The sequence below is a fragment of the Frieseomelitta varia genome, unplaced genomic scaffold, assembly GCF_011392965.1.
Source record: "Frieseomelitta varia isolate USP_RPSP 00005682 unplaced genomic scaffold, Fvar_1.2 scaffold_198, whole genome shotgun sequence".
NCBI classification, from domain to species: Eukaryota; Metazoa; Arthropoda; class Insecta; order Hymenoptera; family Apidae; genus Frieseomelitta; species Frieseomelitta varia.
The window spans coordinates 287108-313892 of NW_025109727.1; the positions used below are offsets into that span (position 1 = coordinate 287108).

At 38.9% G+C, this 26785-nt stretch overlaps 1 protein-coding gene across 6 annotated transcripts in view; it reads left to right on the forward strand.

Moving 5' to 3' along the window:
* The window catches only part of LOC122526851 (LIM domain only protein 7), a 159713-nt gene that overhangs the window by 91615 nt on the left and 41313 nt on the right, over positions 1-26785 (forward strand). The window contains exon 1 of one of the 6 annotated variants that reach the window (XM_043650447.1): positions 25863-25944. The exons of the other annotated variants lie outside the window; for them this stretch is intronic. The gene's annotated coding sequence lies outside the window, so the exon portion shown is untranslated. Of the gene's footprint in view, positions 1-25862; positions 25945-26785 lie in introns of those variants that run through there. 6 annotated transcript variants of the gene reach the window in all.

Sequence of the window (26785 nt, forward strand, 5' to 3'; positions counted from 1 at the left end):
TTAACTCGGACGAAGGGCAATTTGCTAATGGGCCTGCGAGCCTGTTACACGGTAAATTGTACGGCACCGCTGATTATAACAAATTGTATCGCCGTTAATGTTACACGGGTATCACGAGCATCGAGATTTACGATATGTAAATGAAAAGCGAGCAGCGTACTTCTGCGCTGATGCGTGTAAACGAGTAATTTTAAAGGGAGAGTTGTTGTTATATAGTCGTATCGTTTGTTATTACTTAGAGAATTTTATATCAGATTTGATTTTAGTATTATCTTTCGTTTCAGAAATTCTGTTACTTGGAAAAATTTCGGAATCTCTCGGTAGTCCATAAATTTCTGATATTTCTGCGAAATTTCGGTACTCTCTGGCAAATGGAAATTGCAAAAGTAGAAATTGCAATCAGAAGTAATTGCAATTCACTTTTAAACACGTGAAATTAATCGCACATTTGCAATAAAGCGTGCACGCTTTATTTCTTACGAGCATTCCTTAAGCACTGTGCAAAGTGAAAAGCTGATCACCGAGCCAATTGTACTCACGACGTTTCTAGAGCGAATTTTATTTTATTTTCGCTGTCAAAGCGGAATCGGCGCGTCTCGATCTTTCCTTTCGTGCAACGCCCTCCACACAGTGTTACCTTCGAATACCTGTCACACACGTTCAATGCAAAATTAGCTACGCTCGTACGATGTTCGAGTATACTTTCGAATCTCGGCGATACAGCCGTCAATTTCGCGTAATGACCTCGTGCGTTTCCTATGCACGTCGACGTTTCGTTCGAGTGATATCAGTCATCGCGCGACTTTCATTCTTCGATCTGTTAAAACTCATAGGCTCTGTGAATAGGGGCTAAACGAAGGAATAAGTTAAACTAAAGATTAACTACTGATATTTATTGTAGACCACTGAAATTGTATACTTTCACTTAGTGAAGATTCTCCGAAATGGAAACAAGTAAAGGGAAAGGGAAAGTTGAAATCTGTGTATTTTGAAATGACCAAAATCTTTTATCTTGTTTCAAAGAAGTAAACGTGATTGGGTGTTGTAATATAACCACTGCTTTATAATATAAATATAATGTTGCAAGTAATTAATGTGAAATTTATCGTAATCGTTCCGATCCCTTCGTACTCGTAGTAAAGTTGGATTTAGAGTGGAGTCGAAAGATTAGGTTAGCTAGGCCAAAATGGAAAATGTCATTCCTGGTTTGGAAAGGTTTGCAAGCTGGTCAAGGTTTATTTTTATCTTTGATCCAACGGTAGCAACAGGAGCATGAATGGAAGGAAACGATAGGCAAATTGCCAAAGTGCTTGCTAATTATAGTTGACGGGGGTGGAGAAGCTGGAAGGGTTCGATCGTGGAACGCCAGCCGTCCAGGAACGTCGTTCCACCGTTCCACTCGATTAATTGAAATTTATCACGAACGTCTTAATTTGCCTCATATTTTCGTGTAATTATCGGTCACGTGTGAAGCGTGCAACATTTTCGACTTTCAGATATAAATTTCGCAAGCTGTCACCGTTAAATTTCACATGGGATGCCGCGGTGGGTTTGAATTTCGGAAAGCAATGACGTTTAATGTGCCATGTAACAGACGATATATCTGTTTTAATTGAGGGTTAATTACGAAGTATTAAATTTCCCGCTTTCTCCAATTGTCCCTTTAAAATGTACAATTGCAACTTTGGGAATAACCCGCGTTTTACTGATTGATCTTCGTACAATGAATTTATAATATAAAGATGTAATTGCAACATTGTTCAAATCTCTTTATTAGCCTGCGAAATACACGCATAACATACACGTGTTATCTCACAACGAATCTTGTCAGTGTCATCTAAAAAATTACGTTACATGTTACAATATATCGACAACAATTCGGAAATTGTTATGTATCGTATATAACGTATAAAATGCGCAGAATTTCATTCGATGAATGAATGTTTCTCTCTCTTCATTCTTCTCTCGATAAATTTTTATCGTCATCAATTTTTCCTTCTCTACGTTTCAGATCAATCAAACAACAACAAATTGACCTCAAAGACTTGACCCCGAATAAATTCATGCGCTCATTTCTACACTACAAGCATCCATGTGTATCGCGACAGGATAGATCTTGCACAAAAACCTCGAGCTGAAATTATTATCTCAACTCGTCGATTCAAACTGAGATTTGATCGACGTGTGTATGTACTATGCCGAATGCGGCACGGTGACGCGCGATCTTGGTGATCCGTGACGCGTTCTCAAGGTCCGGGTCACGTGAAAAAAATCACGAGGGACACACAGTGTTGGCCATATGGCGAACACGTGTTTACGCGCGTCGCGTTTCCGTGCATTACCCTAGACCGAAATACGAGTATAAGAGAGGATAGAGCGTTCTACGTTGGCCCCAATGTATTTCTGGCGTTAGCACGCGTGTTCTACCCTGAATCTTGTCGGTGGCAACACACGGGGGTCGTAAAGATCGCTGATATTACTCTTAGAATATCCGGCGTCGGCCACCAGCGTTCGAGGGGCCCGGATTCCGCGTGATCGCCACTCCGGATAAATGGATCTCTGTCTTCTATAATTATCATTGGCTTTTCGGGAGATTCGTTAGATATTTCGGGGGATTTCGACACGGCTAAGTAATTCGAGAAGGTGCCACCGAGATTATTTTGTCACCAATCCAATTTTAGATTAGTTTCGTTGATCGATGAACGTTTTTTAATTGACGCGCGAGTTGAACCCTCTCGGAAACCCGACCGATCGATTCCATTCTTCTCGCAGATTTTAATCATTCACTCCCCCAAATTGGAATTGCTGTTCGACTGTTTAGAAAAAGAAAAAAAAAAGATTCACTTGCTTCTGTCGATTCATTTGTCACAAGCATACAGTCGTGAATTCGAAAGCAGAGGTTGAAATGTATTTTTAATTTCATTAGGCTTTTTTGTATTTTTTTTTAATCGACGTAACATGATAGACTACGTGAAAAATCAAAAATATAATTCTTTGTATAATATTTTTATAATATGTATATCTGAAATCCCAAAATTACAGTTATACTTGTACCACGTTCTTAATTAATCATATTTTCTCCCAATTAAATTTGTCTCTAAAAGTATAAATTTCCACAGAAATATGCGATTATTACCGTGAAAAAAATTGAAACAAAATCAACCATGTTGATAAAAGCGTTTATAAAGGTTACGCTAAATGTCCTGTAAGCAGCAGCGTGAAATTGAAACCGATTGACTGAAGTGTTTAAAAAGTTGCGAATATAATATATCGTAGTGGTTGTAAAATTGTAAATGGACATTTTATCAGTCAATTAACTAGCAATATTGTGAATGACTGGCGGATTTGCTTCCAATGAATTGCACGATACGATGTTACGACAGACCGTCGGCATATTAAACGAGTTTCAATTTTGCAAGCTATCGTTTCGCAGCGATTCATGCTGCATGATGTTCCCAGAACACTTTTTGAATATCGTAGCACGCGAATTTTTGCAAACAGATCCTGCACAATATTTGCACATCCGTAATTTATCAGTTGGTATTCTGGAACGCGTTATTTCGTATTAGTTCTGACACTTTTGCGCGATTCAATTCTAAATTAAATTAACCAAGTGATTAGACTTCAGTGACAATTGGCTATCTTTGTCTGGATATCTAAACACTAAAAAATAGTTCCATAACGCAGTTCCACTTTGAGAAGTAATAGATACCACCCGTTCGGAGCGTATCGAACGATTCAATGCAGCTTTGAAGAAGCGCTGTCACTTTCACAAAACGATAATAGTCGCTCTCGTACGCAGATTTTGCCGACAATTCACTCCATTACGAACCGTCAATCAACGAACCAACGAAGATCAATCGCGCCATTGTGCCGAGAGATAAACGAGTCGCGAAAAGAAAAGGAAAAAACATAGTCCCGAATTACGATGTCGATTTTGAAAGTCGATCAATCGCGGCAACAATACGCTTCGACGAGTGAGATAACACTGGTGTCATTCGACCGTAACAAAGAGCGCGGACGAATTTTTCCTTAATTACACGATATCGCGCGGAGAGTCAGTCTGGCGTACAATAGCTGGCTGAAATTCATGAACGTCGGCACAATTGAGCAATTACACGAACAATGTGACGACGCGTTTAATTGATAGTAATTTCACTTGTATCGAAGCTGATGGAACTCGGTAAAGGAACTCGGTAAATATTTTTACAAGCGTGGAAAGAAAATTGCATTTTCTAGCCAATTCGAAAGTTCGTTGCTGCGAGTTTCTCCTAATTGAGTCGTTCGATTTACAAAAGGAATATGCCGCAACAATCGGCGGAGTTTCTCGTGGAAAAACGGTCAAATCGGACGAAAGTGCTCGACTTCTCAGTCTTTTGTCCAGGTATCTTTCCGTTATTGTACGTGTGTGTACGCGTTTGTGTGAAATTATAAAATTTTCAATCGGAAATTTTAAATAACTTTTGTCCGGTTAGTGCGAGAGAATCACGATCTATCTTCCATAACAAACATAACATAAAAATTTATATAAAGACAGAGGGTTAACATAAAAATTTATATAATAAGACAGAGTTCTACTGTGCCATACTTTTTTTTTCTTTTAATCAGAGATCGTTTTCGTTTCATCCCACTTCCAAAGAAACGATTCGCGTGAAACCCTCGAAAGAAAGAAAGAAAGAAAGAAAAAAAAAATTGGCTGTGCGATAATTGCGATAACGATCGCAAAAATACGCGGAGAAAACAGGGACGAGCAGAGATCGAGAAGTGGTGCGCGCGGTGTCTTGACACCGATACAAACGATTCGATGAAAATTTCTACCTCGATCGCGCGGTCGTTTGTCGACGTTTCGTTCGCGTGGATCCTCACGCATCCGCAGCAGCTATTTCTTCTCGACCCACTTCCGTGGCGACGATTCGCGCGCGCGCGCGCGTGTTTTCTCTCTTCTTTGTAGACTGTGCGGCAAGTGCAAGTGACACACTTCGATCCTCCGTCGCCTTCGACTCGCGCCTGTCGCTTTCGAACGCTTCCGAAAAGAATTTGATTAATGGCTTCTCTTCAAAAACAGCAGGTGGACTGTGGTTATCTCTGCGAACGGTTGCTGTATCATATCGAGATTGTTTTTCATTCAGCGGCCAATTGACGTTGCGTTCGAGATTTTTCAAGATTCGTCGCCGAATTGGGAAGAAATACTGAAACGGAAAAATCGCGCACGAGACGTATTATATTTAGTGAATTTCTGTGAATTCGAATTATTTTAGGTTTCTAGATTAATTTCTGAGGGGAAGACGTAGAATTCGAAAGTGTGGAAAACTATACAGAATATAGTTCATTAGCGTTGAATATTGTAAAAATTAAATTGATGATTGTAGCTGTTCAAACAGTTGGTAAAAATCGACATTCCACTGCAGATAATCGGCAAGGGCTGATTGAAGTTTCATTTGGAAGAACGAACGTCTGGAAATTAAATACCATCGGATATTTATCGGATAAATTCTTCTAAACAACCTCATCGATATCATTGGAATGGGAACGCACCGTTCAACCGCTAGTTGAAAAAAAAAAGAAAAAAAAAAAAAGGAATTGGCCAACATTGTCCGAACAAAACATCCAGTTTCACAGAAGTGCAGGATTCTAGTCTTTCCAGTTGATCGATCAAAGAACCGACTGTGCTCGACGAATCGTTGCATTTTACCCGTACGCCTTGCACTTTCTTCGGTAGCTGATTATCGTGGGAAGATGGAAAGGTTCTCACCGGTGGCGTTGGAGCGCCGGTAACGGGGAAAGCTAGCCGACGATTTCGATGATCTCTCGTTACCCGGTGGCATTGATCACCGACACACGTCCCTCGAGAGACGCTCGCGAAATATACACGACCCGCGGCACGCGAAACACGCGGAAACGCGCGCGCGTTACGTAAGATTTATCTGGCGTTGGTTCAACGAGTCGTAGGCCCGGCTCCTTCCTTTTTTCCTCTTCCTTTCTTTTTGTTTTTCGAGAACGTTTAGAGACGCCACTCCATCCGGCTAATTACTATCGGCGAATTAATCGCGATTTAATCTCCTGGACAGGCGGTATTTCGATCTGTTCGCGATTTCTCTCACCTTTCAACCAGCTCAGCGAGAAGATAATGCGATTTTCACGGTATTTAGAATGATTTAGGTAGTTGGAAGTGATTTAGCGCTCGGACGATTTAGCTTCTCGGATGGGGAATAAAGAGATTTTCAGCAGCTAGAAATTATATTGTCGGAGTTTTTCCTTCCCGTGGAAGGAAACTGCGATTCGAACATTCTCGAGCCTTGGAAAACCCGTGTCCCCGTTGAATTACAATTTAATTGAAATTTAATTAGAATTTCATTCCGCGATCGGCGGATTTTCCAGCCGGTTATTATACGGTTGATGAATTTGTTTACGTTGGAAGAGGACACCTAGGAATGCGCGGATTGCACTTTCTTTGATAGTTAGCCGGAGGAAAGGTATACGCAAGTAGGTTTTTGCTTGATGATATACCGACTGGAAACGTACGAAGAAAGTTGAGGATCTCGATAATTTCAGATGATTGCCGTTGTTGATCAACAGAGAGATGAATAATGGTGTCACTGATGACAGGGGAAATGAATAATGCACCACACGTGATAGAATTTACTTGAACACTTTGTAAAGCCAAGGACATTTCACTGCTGTAGGATTGTCTTTCGTTCAAACAGTCATGCATAAACAGTTCCTCCTACTTTACTCGAGATTAAAAAAATTAGTTTTCTTGCGTCGACCAACTTTATATTCGATATTTTATTGCTCGAGATGAAATCGAGTAATATTTATCAGAAATATTCGATAAAATTAATTGATAATTTTCGCCGTTAAGGAGAAATTTTTTCTAAACTTTCACCTAAACTTCCTAAATAGAAACGAAACGGTCGTTTAAAACGCTAATTTAGATTTAATTATTTTATTCCCTCGAGCTTCTTATGTATAAAACCCGATAAATTTTTTAGTTTCAAGTTATACATTCAGGGAGTAATTCCACTCAAGTAATATCATTTCCATGTGCATAGTTTGGAAAGAGCTTAAGCTTGAGGGGATAAGATGAAATGTGTGTGTGATAGCCTGCGGCGTTCCGTAGTCGCAGCGAAGTCGATCGTTCGATCGCAAGAAACGGCCGCGACTGTCTTGGCGCTAAAAAAGACGTGCAAAACGGTCGTCTGACACTATCGCCAGCCGTATATCACTTAGTAACCAGAAACCCTTTAAACACGTGCGTCACGTACACGCGTAGCGACAACGTCAAGCAATTAGTTGCTGTCTTCCGCGGTGCTAGAACCCAGCAGTTTCACTCTTTACACCTTCCCCTCCGGCGTTTCTCTCTCTCTCTTTCTCTCTCGATTCTCCCTGTTCCCTTTATCTGCCAGTGTCCCTATTAATTTTCCGATATTTTCTAGCAGCTGCATGTCGTTCACGATCGCGCGCTCGCTTTTTTGCCAACCGGCAAAAGTTTCACCTCGTTTTCACTGCTGGTAGAAGAATCACCGCTTCGGGCGCGTTCTCCTAATTAGATGTACAATGCGGCGTTTCCTCGAAGCAGGATAATGCCGCACGCTCGTAATACGTCGGAAGTAATTAGACGAGGATAATACGTAACGATTCTCGCTGGCGGTTTGTCCGTTCGCGGTGCGAAATGACGCGTGAAAGAAACGCGTGACTCTCTTTTACTCGCGTGCAAACGATACTGCAGGGATAGTTGGCAGATAACGAGAAATATACGAGAAATATAGTTGACGTTGAGGAACACGAAATCGGTGGACCTCGCGTTGTTGGACTCCTCGCAGATTCGCTTTGATTGAGATGCAATATTCGTTACCATTTCGTTTCGAACGGTGGAAAAATCGGAATATTACTAAACTTGCTGGAAGGAAATCCTGCTTTTGTTTAATTGGGTGAGGGAATTCATCGCTATTTCGTGAAAAAAAAAAAAAAAAAAAAAAACAAGATATTAAACAGTTGAATACATTGCTAGATTAAAGAGAAGAAAGAGAAGAAATTTCTCTTTAATTTATATTTGATTATAGCCCGCGGTACTAGTGAAAATAGTAAATTATGGCAAAGCAAGCGTAAGTATAATATCGTAGGAATTTATCAACATTATTTCATTCATTACATCTCATTCGAAATTTCACTTTCTAAGTATGCTAATAGATCATTTACGGCACTACTACTACTACTCCCACGTATACTTTCTCGCTATCTCTATCGGATAAAAATGTACAACAACCATCCGAACACTCTACTTACAATTTCTTTCAAGCATGAACCGCGGATATCTCCAAGATATCAAAACGATATTAAATCGCAAGATCTGAAGAAAATCACCGTTATTTGTCTCTTCCACAGAGAAGTCTTTTTGGCCCACGAACGAATTTCTTTTACAATTTCTTACGAAAGTAAGATTTCTCGTGTTTTATTTTTCTTTTTTTTTAACTTCCTGACTAAAGCTTAAGCTCTTCGTCAAAATTATAATCGTAATTTGAAAGAAATCAGGCTGTGGATTTAATTAATCTGAATATTAATGCAGAAGCTTTTATCAGTAGAATTTATAGAAGCTTTTATCGTGTAGAATTTATAGAAGCCACGGAGAAAATACTGAAGAAGTGAAATTTTTCGAGACGTCAAGGTTTTATTTCTTATAAAAATTATAGATCCCTTTAATTTAATTTAATTGAAAGAATTTTTCACTCCTACGAACCTCGACTTATACTTATATTTATACAAATTACGCAATTTATTACCGTTTTATTAAACAGAGTGTAAAGATATATATATATATATATATATATATATATATAAAGTGTTGAATGACGTCTAGTTATAAACGCTTCAATCCGATCGTGACGTGTCTAGATAAAAGAAAAGAAGCGTCTTCCATTTCTGCAACGTAAGTGTGACGATCCACCAATGCGATAACCAATGAACAGGATCAAAAGACCTTGATACATTCCCGCCGTAACTCCATTGTCGCCCGTGGATTCATCGAATTAATTACGCTTCCTGTTCCTCCACTTTCAACCGGTCCATTTACACGGTGGAATTCAGGGCTTCTCGCTGCGAGGTAATTTACTTGTGTCGCGCTATCGGCGGTCGATACACGTGCGGCTGCAAATGAGGCGAACGATGGCGCCCCGCCGCGCGAGAAAGCCCGACCGCGAACCGCCGCTGACGAAATGGCAAAAAAGTTGGAAGATTTTAACGATCGCACGTGCACCACGAGCGCGACGCAATGCGCGATGCAACGGGTTTAACGAGCCACGATGTGTTCCGTTAATCCGCTTCTTTCGACGCGTAGTTCCGTCACGCTTTTTTTTCTCTCTCTCTCTCTTTTCCGCGCTGCAACGTTGCCTTTTTACCGGATGTCGATGGTTCCAGGATTTTCGGATAGAATGAACTCACCGAGAAGAATTTTTCAGACGAAAATTCGCGAAAGGATCCAACTTGAATTTGGTCTGTATAAAAAAATTAGCAACTCGATTGTCGTGAGCTACAATTTTTAAAGAAACGCGCGATTAAATGTTTGATAAGGTTTGACGTTTACTTTACTGATAAGGCGCGTGTTCGAATATTTTTTTTCAATTTTTGTTTGAGTTGCAATTTTTTTTTTTTTTTTTGTTTGGCATATCACTAAATGATAATATACCAAAACCAGGCACACACGCTTGTAGGACTGTAATGGAAAATTCGCGTATACTTGATTTTATCGGTATGACATATTATCCATATTGATTACTCAATTCTGTTGCAATAAAATTTTATCTCCTCTTGCGGGGAGATAGAAAAATTGCAAAGAAACTTGGAACTTGGTTAATTTTAGAAAATATTGCTATCTCTTTGTCGTCGAGATTTCCTTCAGATACAGCAAACTACACACTTCCAGCTGTTCAATTATATCACGCCCGATAACATAATTTATTCTTTACACTTGCGCGAAGAAGTTAATCATCCGTTTATCCATTTATTTCGAATATTCTCGTTTATTCGAAGGAATTTTAACAGCTAATTATTTCCAGCAATAGAATTGTTCGTGGGGTTGTTAGACCCCGAAGACGATGAATTTTATGCGAAAGTAATATTATAATGCGAGTTTGTTCGTCGGGATAGGATGCCCCTTTGTTACCCTTGCGTCCAATTTTACGATGTCCGCCCACGGGGATACATTAACATTCGCATTACATCGTCATTATCTCTGTCATTCTGCAGCGCCATTACTATTATTACTTGGATCCTTGTCGGATCATTATCAAGTATTACAAGGCATGCTCGTTCCTCTCGTGGGAAGAATAGATTGTAAAGTTGTATTCCTTCGCGTTCCTCGATCTTGCGTTCACGCTGATTTACTTTGTCTCTGCCTTTCACTGTCGTCGCTACGAAATCCCGTGTCGAATTAGCGGGACACCAGCCTTAGGCTGCCCCTTTGTACCAGAAGATAAGTTTTTCCTTTCAACAAACTGAGTGTCGAGGGATCGTGCTCGAACGAGGGAACTTTCAGAACGAGAAAGCGTAAACTTGAAATTGTAGATCGGTCGAAGATGTAAGGAATCGGGCAAATACTTGAAAAGTAAATTAAATTACAATTAAATTAAATTAAATTAAACAAAATTAAATTAAATTACATCAGATACGATGTGTAAACAATAATTGATGAAATTCCTTTGGAACGTTTTATCTGTGATTGTATTTGCGTTATTTCATTACAGAATTTTTACATTGAAAAGTAAAAAGTGCGAAATGTCTGTACTCTAGAACTTTACGAAGAAATTCGGTGTCTTGAAAATCGTAGGATACACGTATCTCTTGAATTCTGCAAATGGAATTTCAAATCTAGAATTTTCTAAATTGTAAAAATTCTCGATCTCAGCGTAGATCTCTCTCAACTTTTATACATATATTTCTTTGGATATTTTTACACCCAATTTCCAGACTCATGTTTCAACTAATTTCTGGAACACAAGCGAATGATCAAGCGAGAGAGACGTGATCGATGAAGCACTTAATCGATAGGGGACCGATAGAGATCCGACAGATCGCGAAAACCTGCATCTTGAAAACGAGAGAGGCGAAAAAGAATCGCGACGATATTGAGTTTGCAGCCACTTGGCATTAACATCTGACCTTGTTCGACGAATCCAAGGCCAGCAGGAGCAGCAGGAATCTTCAGAAGGTCGCGCCGCTTCGTGAGAGAGATCATACTCGCGGTCGATAGGTAGATTCTTGGCCTTTGTGAACTTAAACTTCGACACTCGAGATCTCTCGGAGTCGAAGGAACGTGTGCAATATCTTTCAGCAATTTACGTAACATCGGCTCTTTCGTAGCTACTTGGTACAGTTAATTAACCCATTTATCACAAGAAAAAATGAATAATAGTGCCTTTATCGCCAATTTTTCTCTCATTACATTTAAGTAGAAAGTTTTCAAAAAAAGTAAAAAAGGAACTTTATGTTTCAGTAATTTGTACATATACCCTATGTGTACGATAAAGACATAAAGGTTCAATGTTAAATAAAAAAATAGAATATTGTAGTGTAATAAAAATAGATTATTACAGTGTAATAAAAAATATAATGAAAATTGTATAAGAGAGAAGAAATCTCAAAGATATTATTACGTGCATGTATATTATTGGAATAATGACAGGAACGTGGACTAATTGTTTTGTTCAGTATGATAGCGATCAGTGCATAAAGCTGATAAATTGTTTCTCTTCTTTTCTTTTTGAGATGAACAAACGACACAAGCTTCTCTCGATGAAGTTGTTTCTGTCACTATTGGAAAATGTTGTTACCAAGTAACCTAAACCTTGATGGCAATAATGGACATTTCCTAACTTTTCGTGATTTCTTTGGTATTTTCAGTTTTTTTTTTTTATATTTCTTCAGCTAACTTTGAAGACGTGAAACGCTCTGTCTTTTTGAATAGTCCTGAAAATAATATAACTGTTCGTGCTCGCTAGACCTTTTTTAATTTTAATTTTTCTTAAATTGCGCATATATATATAATAAATGTTCTGCTGATAACAATCACGAAAATTATATATATATATATACGTTAATGATGCAAATAGGTTAATAGCTCTCTTTCCCTCTGAATTCTTTCTCCACATTTTTCTGAATTTTTCCCCCATCGTTTCTACGATCTTACTTTCTCGCTCTCCGCTCCGTTTTTCATCCTTCTTATTCCCAGTTTCGTTTAGTAACGGCTCGTACGCTCGTCGCTTTTTACCGCGAGTTAACTTTTTGCGCGCGTTCGTCTCTCAACGGACGTACTACTATCAAGACAGTCCAACTGCAATCCGCTTCTTAATTGAATCGAAGACATCCGCACGATCCTGTAATTTACGAGTCGTTGATAGATCGTGATCTTAGGAACGGCCGCGCGAATATGAGCCTCCGCCGAGCGGAATGTCCTTGTACGGCTTTAAATCATCGAGTCGTGGCTTCTTAATCGATTTTCTTAAAGGATAACGCTCGGGACGCCTCGGGTTTTCTTGTTGGACGTTTCATGTCGTGTTGCACACGTGTTTATACGCAATATATAATGGAAACTGCAGGCACGGGAGTTCGCGATTACTGCCCTATCGCTCTACAATTGATTTCAATTAGAGCAGGAATACTTCGAAGTTTTAACGGCGACGGTTTAATGGTCTCGTCGAATTAATTTCACGTTATTTCGTTTTATTTAATCTGGGAAAGGGAACCGGTAAATTGCGTCGTGGAATACCTTCGTTTCAGCAACGAACATATTTTCTGTCCCTCGATAAAATCCCATTTAATTTAATTTCGCATTAATTGGAATGTTTGAAGGTCTCCTTTCGCCGATACGCTCGAAAATTGGAACAGGTGTAATCTGTGTAGAACCTCTCTCGATTCTCTGGCCTTGCGATCACGTAATAATCCATGGAACGTCGAGGTTTGTTATGCCGATCGATTTCTGCTTCCAGTACACGTTACTTCTGCGGTATTTGCGTTTGACATTCAGCTTGCGTCCAAGGTTTCCGTTAAATTCCACTGCGAAAACGTCATATTTATTACGTTTATCTTAGAATTGTTTACCGCGGCGTAATTTGCTTACGCGTGGCCTTTTTCCAGATAAAAATATCCAACTGTAAAAGTCTAATTTCTTGGTGAAAGAATTCAACATAGGATCAGTCTTACCGAAAACTACTTAATGTTCTTTCTCAATCTTTAAATTCTTACAGTTTTACTGTAATCTTTAAATAATATAAGAATCACTAATCATTCAGTTGTCAAACTAGCAGTGAAATTATTCGAAACAGACGTACAGAAATGAATCCTTTTCGCTTGTGTAAGTTGTCTGTCAATTTATTGCTGATCGTGCAAATTAATGCAGCGTATTTTTCTTCGTTATCAATCCCAGAGAATTTCGTTTCGTGTAACGTTGCACGAAGTACAAGAAAAGCTAGAGTCTTTAAGAGAGGCGTGTCCAGTCTATCGCTAATGTAACGAGGCCTCTGCGTACGAGATCTGCAAAACGAATTAATATACTCCTTCTGGTCAGTATGAAAAAACTGATGGAACATCGATGCCGCGAATTGACTGACACGCAGATCCATTACTTCCTCTGAGAGAGGAACGTTTTGTTCGCTCGTTGTTGCGCTTTTATCATTCTTTCTTTCGTCCCCCCTCCCAGCCGGTTTTCTTTCTCGGCCGAGAGCTGTTAAGCCGATTAACCCAGATTTGTACCGGCACGCGTAGGATTATCACGTTGCGTTCAATACCGTTAATGCACATGGACAGATTTTTAATTAACATGAGGAAATCACCTTGACGTGCTTGCTACCTCTTGCCTTCTGTCATTTGCATTCGTCGGGCGCTATGAAAATGCTTGTCCATATAAGTCAACGAATAAGTTCGCCAGTTATTGCGCGAAGATCTTAAAGGTGTTATGGTTTTAAGAAAAAGGGACATTAGAGGGACAAATTTAATATGATTAGCCTCGTTTTTTCTACCGCGAGTCTTAACTCCTCAGTGGTGTGGTGCAGGTCAATTCGTCGACAGATATATTTTTCACACTCTTTTGATATTTTTATAATTCAAGGCGAATTGTTAAAGAATTGATTATTCTAATCTATGAATCTGACCAGCACTATATCTGTACTTACAATAGTTAAAAGACAAAAATTTCTTCAGTTTTTCTATTCCATTTGAACAGAAGAGATGTTAAATTTCCACAATTGTAAAGCGCGAATTTTTTTTTATTGGAATTAACAAGATAATAATTTCACTCCTTTGCGACTCTTTTCTGAAATTATTTCGCGATTTGCAGAATTTTTATGCTAATTTGTTACATTCGCCGCGTGGTGTCGAATTGTTCAAACCACGAGCTAAAGTGAAACCCGTTTTATTCGCGAAGAAAGCTTGGTCAGCGCTAATCTAGACTTTGGTATCACTCGACATAGCGATTAAGTTCGATGTGTCCTTCTTTTTTCTTGTTTTTTTCGATCCGATTCCCATGAGAAGGTCATTAACACTAGAATTACCAAAGTAGTCAAAAACGACCAATTTATAATTCTCTATGGAAATTTTATATATTTGCAACAGTATATTTTTCGATACTCGAGAGATTCTTAATAAAATGTATTAATTAAAAAGCTTGTGCTCTTTATCGTATTAATAACTTTTTCTCGTACCTTGCCCTTTAATTTCTTTGCTACGGATACTATACTTTAGTCGTCGATAGTTTCAGCGTTAATTAAATCGATCATCATTTTGTACAATCTTCAAACTTCACATTACTTGTATCTCTGCCGCTCTGTCATTAACATTCAAATTTCCTCGTCTTTAATGGCTTGTATCCACAGACCGTTCGATGGCCAATTAAACAGACGTGTTCGCGATCGTTTCACGATAAATCCATAAATTTTCGACTATCTCGCACAGTCCTCTCGCTACATTGTCTTCGAACGGACGTTTATCTACCGGTTAGCCGCACATTGTTGCCCGAATGATGAGTTCGAAGGCAAGTCGAGGTAGAGAAGGGTAGGATCAACCGGATCTGGAGGATTCTACGCGCGTTAAGGCCTCTCTAACGAGCGGTTGTGCAACAGTGTCGACGCCATTGCGACTGGTTTGCTACCGTGTGCAGCGATCGTCGTGCATAAAGCTGTCCTTTGCCAACGAACCGCAAGAATACCGGTGCTCTGCCTCGAATCGCCTGATATCTGATCGTCACGCTGTTATATTCCGTTGGTAGATTTCGCTGGCGAGTATCAAAGGCCGCGCCTCTCCGCCTTCATAAACCTTCTTCCTGCAGAGATAATTCCTCGAAAGTGTTCATTTTCCGCTCGTGCTGATGAACCAGCCAGGCCGGGCCCAGTGATGAAGGAGCTTGCTCGTTTCAGGTGGAATCTAGATAGCCGCTCGATTGTCGGATTAGTTCAGCTGGCTCTCGATTGGAGCACGTTGGTTTTCTATGAATTGCGCGGACGTTGAACGTACAACACCGGCCAAAAGTTATTTTTACTGCGTTTCGTATCTCGCATTTATCATTAGCCATTTTATGCCAATTCCAGAGACGTTGCTTGCACGCGATTAAAAATGCTAATAAATATTGGAAGAATTAGAAAGTTAGAAATATTAGAATGAATATTGAAAGTGTGTATTGAATGGAAACCTTCTTTTGTAGAAATTCTACGACGAATATTATATTTATGATTTAAATAAAATATAGGTTGAACGAGTAGAATCGCAGGATCAATAGAGGTGAATACATTTGAGAGTTTATGACACTTTGTAATTTATTTCTCGTTTTAAAAAATTGTGAATATTATTGAGATATAGACATACGCGAAAAAAATCCCAAATATTAAATCATTTTACGTTTCCTTTGTTTTTTTCTTTTTTTGTACTTTACCTTTCAAAGATTTGTTGACAATCCCCAAAGTAAAAATTTTGTTTCGTGGATTTCATCACTTTGAGCTTCCCTTAGAATACATCTCGCGACATTAAAAAAATATTATCACAGTTTCTCTCTTCACTCAAGCCCTTCGCTCTACGTTCACGTATACTTGATAGAAAACCAGCGAAGAAATAAATTAGCGAAATCGACAGCTCGTTCTCCCAATTAATTCCAAGAGTCCAAATGAAAAAAATTTGAACAAATGTGACTCGCGACTTTCACCTAGCCGCCGAAAACCTATGCCCCGAACCGTGCAAAAGGAATTCGCTTGCACAGTTGGGAATAAATGCAAATCCAGCGGAAAGCAGGCGAAATCCGAGGCGCGCGTGTCGGTTCGTTACGCGGAACGAGAAATCCCGTGAAACGTATCCATTGGTCGGGAATGTATCGAGTTCTCTTTCGCCAAAAGAGTGTCTCCCCGATGTACTATCGTAATCGTAACAAATGTTTCCCCCATCTGATTAACAAGTTCGTATCTCGTGGCTCGCTGACTTATTAATGCGCGAACGTAACGGCTGTAACATTCTATTAAAATCGCGGCAATAAATATCGCGCCGGTAGCCGGTATCGCCATTAATCCGCCACGATTTTTTACCGACGTACGAAAATACGAGTCGAGCCGCGAGCCGAGAGAGACTCTTAGTGATTAGCCTGGCGACTAGGCAGAGAGGGCTGCCGTTTGATCGGCTCGCTTGACCAAAAGGTAGATACGCACACCGTTGGAGACCAATTAACGCGTTGCCGTTAATCATGCCGCGTATTTACGTCTATCCTTGATGCTTCAAGCCAAGTCCGATTCGCTGCTGCCTTTTTCCTCTTTTATTATCGGTCGCGTTCGGCCGTTTCGTCGGCGTACACTCGACACGATTTATAGTTTTGTTCCAGTAAAATAAACGGAGACGAACAACGGGTATTTACGTGTCGCGTGCGTCAACGCTGTTAACTCGTTCGATTAAAACTGTCGCTCCTTCTTGTGAAGTACGATTTAGGGCTCTCTGGTATCTTAAGAGGGCAGGACAGTGCGACGGGTCTAAAAGTTACGTGTACTTTGGAGGACTGGTAAGAAAAAAACTACACGTCTATTACGAACTATAGAAAGCAACATTAAAAAAGAAAAAGAGAGGGCTATCATTTAACTTTTTAACGGCATCGTTTTACATAACTTTTTTTTTTTGCATTGCCTATGTGTGCGTGATTTCAGCCAAATTCCAGGATTAGCTGCAACAAAAAGAAAGTTGAAAAGTAAACAATATTCTCTAGGAATCGACGAACATTTTCATTTCCGTGAAAATTATGAAAATAGCAGCTATTTGTTTTTGTTATAAACTGAATTCGTGTAGAGATCCATTTCATTTAGTAAACATAGCGTGTATACTTTGGAATTTTAGATTTTACATAAATGCACAAATCTATCTATCTGAGGTTTGATAGATGAAATATTTGCAAGAATATGAATTTGCATAAGTATTCATAGCGTAGCAACGAAATTGGCAAAAATATTGCAAAAAAGTTGAAATATATTATCGAATGTTGGCATTCGGTCGTAAAATTGAAAGCGATATGAAAGAAAAAAATGTGCATAATATTGCTCTATATCATAAGAAACGATAACAGTTGACAGTCGTAAAAACGAGCATTAACAACTGAATATGGTTATCATAAAGCACACATTAAGTCGTCACTTTCAACCGAGACGTAAACTAATCATCGTAGTCTTAATCTCGTCGTCCCTGCTATAAAGAGTGCCACTGAATCAATTCATGTTATGTCTCCATTCAACGATACGTTGCATAGGTTACATAAAACCGAATCACATACGTGAGAACATTTAACAATTATTATTATTATTTTTAATACTCTTTAATCATTCGAACTGCAAAGAATGCGCGCACGTTTAAAAAATCGAAATAAATTCAGAGACAATTGACAGACAAGACCATGTGGAATAATTATCACACGCTTAAAAATCGGCCATGCCAAGACACATGAACATAAAATCAAAAAAACTACACCACCCACCTGCATTTATTGCAATAACCACCTATTAACAATAACCCACATACTGCACGAATGTCACACCACAGAAACTCAAAGACAGAAATACGGAATCAAGGCAAACATAAACCTGACTTCTCAAAATGACGTACAAAGAGTATTAAAATATCTTAAAAACATAAACTACTATATACATATCTAATGGCGACCTCGCTGTCGACATTAAAGAAAAATAGAAGAAGAAGAAGAAGAAGAAGACTACGCGAATGTAAATGTAACACCACAAGTCTGAATTATGACAGCAAGTTTTCTTTTTATAAAATTTAACAACTTGTAATATAAGCTATATTAGCAACAGAAGATACTTTCCTGTATTACCCCCATACAGGAAGAATTCCTTCCAAGTAGAACAAGGCTGTTAAATCAAAAACAATCGAAAAGAAGATGTTAATGAGATTCAGATATTCAAAAAAGTGTGACAGTGAGCCTTGGCTAGCTACACGAGGAGGAAATTTCGGGAATTCCTTTTTCAAATATTCCAACGATGTTTCGTCGTTTCACTCGGCGATCCTCATCGTTAATGATATATTTTCTGCGTCGCGTTAGAGGAAGAGGAGACAGGTGGTCGTAAATCGTTAGGGATCGTCCTCGGCCGCGATATTCAATGAGAATGATATGGAGCTGGCTCTAGCCGTTTCGCGTCGATTATAAATCACCGTTATAAACATATTATTGTCGGTTTAAGTGGATCATTAATATTCTCGACGTCCGTGGGAACGAAGCATTGAAGCTGGATCAACAACCACCCCTCGCGCCGCCGATCACGTGAAACAACGAGATCTTATCTCTGCGTTCATTGATATATTCCTCCTGGTGATTTATTTCGTCGCGGATTGCGCGGTTCGCGGAAGAAACAACGTTCTCGAATGAAAAAAAAGGAGCGTCCCGTCGCGTCGTGTCCACGATTGTCGTTCGAATTTATCGCTTGCTTATCTGGAAGAATTTCGCTGCACATTCACCGCGATATATTTTCTTCCTTTCACGCCAGGCACTTTTCACAGGCGAGATCGTGTGAACGTAGAAAGATCCACTCCCCTTAGCAAATAAAGCGTGAAACGAGAGGGAACAAACAACAGGCCGCGCGACAAGTAGCGCGATTTCCTTCTGGTTCGCGGAATTTTAATCAAACCTCTGATGCTGATCGTTTCGGGCCGATTCCTCGGTTCATTGTGCGCGAGATCATGGAATTGTTAAGCTCGATATCATTCTCATTATACGTTACATGAAGAATTAAGATTTTCTCTTTAATTAACGTTCCCTGGAATTTTCTCTCTCTTTCTCTCTCTCTCTCTCTCTCTCTCTCTCTCTGTCTCGACGGTGAAGTCGACTTTTCCTTCTATGTTTGGTAAACGCTCTGTACATTATTTTTAATAGTTTTAACGCGAACGTGTTTATGGTATAAATTTTCCCGGTAATGTCTGTAACAGGCAGTGTTCGTCTAACGAAGTTAGTAATGCAAGTATAATAGCTGCAATCAAGATCCAGGCTAATAAATTTCTCCAGGCTGACAATTTTCAAACTAACTAATATTATGTAAAAATATATATATTAATATTGTAATGATATATAGAAATATGTACACTAATATTATAATAAAATGATTGATAAATTTTAAGCTAAATTTAAAAGTTCATATAATATTATTACTGTCGCTGTTTATCCGAATTTTGCATTTTTGCGTCAATTTTGTGATAATTTGTAAAGTTGATTTATAAAATTTCTTTTATTGGTTTCTTTCATTTCAGAAACTCGTCATGTTTTATTAATAATTTTGGTAGTTGATGTTCTTGCGTTCAGTTATGATAACTGAAGAAATAGAAACTAAATAGAAATTGCTAAAAGCACTTACTAAAATTTTCCAAAAACGTATAAACATTCACAATCTATTGCATGACTAGCATCGTTATTAAAATATTACGAGTTGCGAAAAGATCTTTTCAATTTCATTGCATATCGAATACCATTTTCAATCTGCTTATATATCGAAAGTTGACGTGCAAATAACTCGACAAGTTCTTTTAACGAAAAATTCTTCTACAGCTATTTAAAATATTAATATTAATAGTTTTGTATCTATTGAAATATTAATATTGTTGTATCTATTGAGCATGTAAAAGGTTATACGAGATTAAAAACTTGGCGGAACTAGTGCAGCGAACCCGAAATATGTAAAATTATTTTAAAAATATTTCTTCGAATTGTAACATTTATTGCAAGAAGAATGATACAATTAATAATTGTAAGTGGTACAATTCATATTTAAGACAGAGTTTTATATAGATATTTCCTATATATTGATAAGTTGAACGTCTTTAATGTTGCACGTTAAATTAATTATAAAAACCTATTAATTATTACTATTACCGCGTAAGTTCGTTTCCAGCGAGCAAGTTTCATTCAATACAAAGGGATTTCACGTAAAGAACAAAACCATATCGAATCGGTACAACGATGAATAAATTAATCGAATTAATGAATTAAACGAAAGAAAAACGATTGGCGAAAGGAGGTTCACTCTGACTACGAAGTTTCGTTAATTACTAGGACAAATTTCCAACAGACGATGGAACTGGCAACATTCAGAAAGTATGATATCTTATAAGACAAGTTGGGTAGCCGGCAGCAACCTTTAACCTTAATCTTCTTATTTGGAGGAGCAAGGCAACGGGAGGAAAATTTTAGCATTTCTCCGAAGCCGCGCGCCGCGTCTCCGACTCAGCTTTCTAAACAATCTTGACCGCGTTCGAGAATCCCCCGAAGTAAAATTCATTTTTTGCTCCGGACGTCGATGTTCGTCGACCCGATTTTACAATTCGCCTGTCCGTGATGTATCAACCCCCTTCTCCCCTGCCAACGTTTCGTTCATCTTTCTCCGCGATTTCACGCGGATTTTAATCATCTCTCGGTGACAGCGTGAAACACGAAACGCGGACACGCGTTTTCATATAAGGAATCCGAATTACGTCGCGGTGAAAGTGGCTCGGATCGCGAAATCGTTCCCAATTGTGCAGGTTCGATTCTCTGCAGGGACATGCGTTTATTTATTTAGAAGTTGACGAGCCGAAAGTTTCTTGTATTTCAAGAAAAGTCTGGAGAGAAATACAGGAATCCAAAGGAAAAAGTGGAGTAGAGTGTATTTTAAGAAACAAATAGCTTCGCAACTGCTCGTTTGTCGATCGTTTCAGAAAAGAGATCAACTCTTGGTTAGATGTGTCATTTGCAGTTTTGCATATTCCGGGATCACTATCGGGAATGTAAAATTAATTACAAGTGTCGTTTTCTTTTTCTTCTATGGAAGAGGAAATTCAGGTCACTTGCAAAGGAAGTGTGACATTGTAGCTTGAAAAAGTACGTTCTCCAGGTGGCTGGGTCTGCGGTGACTCGTTTGAAGTTGTACTTTGTGTGTGAGTCATACAAAGTTAGCCTGTACGGCTACGATTTGGCGATAAAAAATGAGATTATATTACATTTTCAATAAGAAGTCAAATCGGTGACGAACGTACGTACGAGTCAGTTCTGAAGAAGCAGTCATAGCGAAAGGTCGGAAGTGTATTTCAGTGCATTGTTTTCAGTATTTTTCATTAGTAGTATTCTTTAGTTTTGTAATATTTTTCATCTTTTCTATTCTTTAGATTTTTTAGTATTTTTCATTTTTTGTATTTTTTAGTCTTTTAGGGTTTTCCATTCTTTTTAAAACTTAAAACTTCCAAACTTAAAACGATCGAGATGTTTTATTTGCATAGGCAATGACAACAAATATAGTGCTAAATGTAGCAATTGTCACAATTTTATTTGTAGTAAACATAAATGCAATCTGACGATATATATAAAATACAACGAAAATAAATAATATTATTTATAGGTAATAAAAGTAGCAAAAGGTGTTTTTATTTCCTACTAGCCTATTGTTATAACAATCATAATAAAAATACAAAAAAGAAATAAAATTGAACCAGCTACTATGTACATATGTAGTCAGTAGCTTGGGTCTCGCGAGACCCGGCCACCGGCGGTACGGTCCGTCATACGAGGCTTAAAAAACATGCTACTGAAAAGTAACACAATTTTTTACAATACATATATCTCTTTGCAATTAAAATAAAATTCATAACAAGACACGTAACACAGCGTGGTATCACCATAAATCAGGACGAAACGATACAATTGCTCGCCTTACGAGGATAAATAAATAAAAACATTCTCATGATAACAACTCGAAAATTACGTTCACTCGGCTGTGTCGCTAAGTGAGCGATAATAATAAAATGCGTTCGAAGTTGTTCGAGCGAATGGTTGGTAGGAACGTTTATATAACACGTGGTAATGAATAATCGGCATTAAAGTAGACAAAATCGATTACGCTCATTCCATTCTGACGAATGGAATTCGATTCGTGACCGAGGAGAAAGTGGCTCGGAATCACGAAATTATTTTTACGTATTCTAGTCGCGCCGATGCTCGCTTGCATTTCTTACGGATGCAGGAAGACTGAATTTTAATGGACCGGTGGCAATATGTATTCGTATTACTTGCTGGAACAGTAGTTAGCTAATTACTAGGAAGTGGCGATTATATTCGAATTAATGATTGAACGTGCGAGGAAGTTGAACGACTGGATAATGTTAGCATAGTACGTAATAGAATGTTTTCGTAGTATATTTTGTTTGAACCGCGGAAGTATCCGAGTTACTGAAACACTACTTTGCGCGTGAAAAATTCTATGGAAACGGAGAAGTAATGAAACACGAGTATGTCAATTCTTCTGTGCAAAAAAAAAAAAAAAAGAAAAAAAAAAGAGAGAGGTAAATGGTAAATAAAATTTCGTCTTCTTCTTCATTCTATTTACACGCCTCAAAATAGAGGTCTATATAGAAGAAATATTATATTTCAAAGAGAAGAGGGAACATAGATTAAAATAAACATTAAAGGAACAAACGTAGATGAGAAAAAATTTTTAAAAGAGACACGCAGACGCGAGCAAGAAGCGAGAGAAGAACGACATAAATCCTCGCTGATACAAATCTAATCGAAGAAAGCTTGGCACCAGGACGAAGCGCGAGCCCACTATTCGTCGACCTTTATTAAAACTCGCGATTTGAAAAACTGCCGAAGGGTACGGTGGATTCTCGCTGGGAAACGTAGGGGAATTTCGTCACGCGCGCGGCGAAAATGAACGTGGGGCCCGAGCGAAACGGCGACGCTCGTGTGCTCACGGAGAATTTGAGTTACGTCGCGGAGAAAGTGACTCGCGTCGCGGGACGATAATCGAGCCGATGCACGGAACGGATTCTCACGGCTGTGACGGGAATAAATCGTCCAGACGGCCGAGAAATATATATTTATATAAGCGTACGTGCATGTCATTTTCACGTTTCGTGTGTCTCGAGGGAGTGGGAGGGTGTTCAGTGTTAGATGCATAGTACGTGGTGCAGCGCGTAATAGAAGGCATTTGGTCTTATAGCTTTGTAACGAGGAGAGGACAGGAAGAGATGGCTGATTCGAGATGACCCACTTTCTCGCGATGCAATTAACATGGCCCGCCACGGCGATAACTGCATTATACGGGAGAGTGCAGCTACGGGGCTTCCCCCTCGTCTGGTTTCGCGATTGCATACGCTGATAGGCTGACGTCTCACGGACGATTGTCGATACCCATGAATAAGAGCAACCGTGCATTATGTGCTCTATAGATACGAGGAGTATGCAGTTACTCGAGTATGTCGGCTATATACCCGAATAATCGAACCGAGTCGTCGAATTTCAATCGAGTTCGAACGGTGTCAAATGGGATAATTTGATCGAGATCGGCAGCTCGATTCGAACAGTGTTCTTTTTTCCAATGTTGCTACGAGATTTTATTTAATACTGTTGTGAAACTGGGCTAAAGAAAATCAGAAACAGACGTGAAAATTTTTTACGAATGTTATCACACGAAAAGTGTATTTGAGCAGTGTTTGGTTTCTTTGACGAAGAATTTTTGTTCGCGGTGAATAAGTTACGATAGTTTCGAAGTAATTAATATATTAGTCATTGAGTGATGGAGGAAAGAATTTGGATAGTTGCGCGTGCTGTAAGATACGTGGCAAGTAGAAACGGACGGTACTTGATCAGACGGTGCCGTCCAACGTTGTCCACCTGAGTCGATGCAAACAAATCTGCATTTTTTTCATTAACAGTTATAATACGAACACACACGTGTCACTATGTCATCTTATGTCAAACTGAAAATTGAAATAATATGTATTCATTAATTAGTATCTTTCAAATATATATTTGTGGCACAAATAAAAATTATTTTTTCCCTAATAAATACAAATATTCTGATTTACCAGCAGATTGTTTAAAAAGTTACTTAGAAAACAAAAATTAATGAAATTCGTTGAACAAAATATATAAACGTTGAAAAACGTGAAAAAATGAAGATGTTGTGCATATTATCCCACGATGATTTATATATCTTCTTACGCAAATAAATCCTAAAAATCCTGAAAAACGAGTTCATCGATATTGCTTTCGAACATCTCGTTCAACACTCAAACCTCGTGCTTTTTCGTGCCAGAACAAAGTAAAACAAACAGAGCGATGCTGAACGATCTATCGATGTTCCTTTCTTTTTCCAGCGAATCATCGAACTGCGTACCCGAATATGTAACAGAATATTCAATCGATCGAAACGTGCAAACGTTTTTCGCGTACAACATGACCTGACCTCGACTCGACGAAACGAACCGCTTGGAAAGTACGAGTCAGCGACGTGGCTCGCTGGGTGGCTAATAATCGTCGGTTCCGTGGCGTGCATGATTAGCGAGAAATTATATTTACGAGTTGAGCGTGGGCGGTTCGGAGTAAAGTCGATCATTCGGGCCGCGAGGACTTCCGCGATGATCTTTCCGCGAGGGTGTGACGCCGGGCTCCTCTTATCGATGATTTCCATCGCGGCGCTCGACGGGCGTAGAAACCCGAGCGCGGTCAGGCCGCGGATGATAAATTACAACGCCCGGGACAAGGCGCGTGGACGAAGCCAACGCGCGTAACGCAATAGTTCAGCGCGAGAATTGATGGACGAACGAATTTATCGTGCTCGCCGGAAGCGTCCCGCGGGACTATCATTATGGGCTCCGTTTCATTTGTTTAGCTCGTGCTCGTTCGATATTTTCCAGTGTTAAAAGTGGACTGCGGATATTTGTGCAGTTTCGTATTTTTTTCTTCTTTCTTTTCTTTTCTTTCTTTTTTTTTTTTTTTTTNTTTTTTTTTTTTTTTTTTTTTTTTTTTTTTTTTTTTTCTTGAGGGAAATGAGCAGAGAAACGGTATCTAAGTAGAGATATCTTTTATTCAGCTAATAGTATGTATTTTGTTCTTGACATTTTATGTGTTTCCAAATGTTGTATGAATCTAGAAATATGGACTCTTAATGGTTAAATAGTATATATAGTTTAGAAAATATTTCGTAATTGTCTTAAATAATTTTTTTGCCATTTTTTAAATAACATATTTAATATAACATAATTAAAATATTAAATATTTTAATATAAAATATTATAATAACATATAATTTAAAAGTTCTTTAGCTGTTATATAAATTCACGTATATTATAATATAAAATATAAAATATTATAATAACATATAATTTAAAAGTTCTTTAGCTGTTATATAAATTCACGTTTAGACGTTTCTTCATGACGATTTCTTAAGCGAGCGATTTTTTTACGATAAATTCAACGTGACGAGGAATCATTATCACATTAACAAATTATGAATTAGAAGTACAAATATACGTGTGGAAAACACTCTGAAATATGATCGATTAAAATTTCAATACTAATATATTCGTATCATTTTATGTTTCAGGTGAGTATCAGACGTTCAACCAACAACAATCATGCCGACCTAAAAGAAGCTTCGTCTCGTCTCAATAAACATTTCACAATCAGTAAGCAACACTTTCCCTCATTATCTGTAAAAAAAGGAACCATTCTCCTCGACACTGTTTAACAAAATATAAATTATTCAATTATCTCGACACTGAGCGCAACAGTCGGAATCAATTGGCGACTAGTAACTCACGCTGTTAAATCAAGTGACCCTGCGAGAGGTCGCCGACGTCTGCGCAAAAACGTCCCACTGGTTGTCGACCGAGTCAAAAATCGATTTCCAACGATAGATAAATACGCGGCGGTTGTCACGTAAATAACACGATCGTGTACGATAGGCGGCGCGTGTATTACGCGTCGGTCTTGCAACGCGTCTAAAAACGGTGCTGGTTTCGCAAAACCGACCTAACCGAAGTGGATAGCCCGCGCGGCGAAAGATACGCTCGAACGGATGCGTGTATCATCCGAGAGGAGACTTTCAGCATGATCCAATAAGACGACGATGAAGACGACGACGAAGACGGTGACGACGACGACGACGACGACGAAGAAAAAGAAGAAGAAGAAGAAGAAGAAGAAGCGAAGGAGAGCCGACGTAGAGTCTCTCCTCTCTTCCGAAGGAAGAGGGCATCGCCCTGACCGTGACCTAGCCACCGCTCCTCGGGCGAACGCACACACGCACCGCGCCGCGCGTTTGCACACGTGTGAGAGCGGCTACGTAGCCAGCCTAAGGTTACCGAGGAGCACGTTTTCCCTTGGATCTACGAACCAGTGACGTGAATCTGCTCCGTTCGTTCAATGTCGAATCTCCGATTCGTTTGAATGATTAAAAAGGGACGACAGAAGAAACACAGTGACAAGTTTGAATTTAACTTTGATTTAGTCTCAATTTTGGAAGAT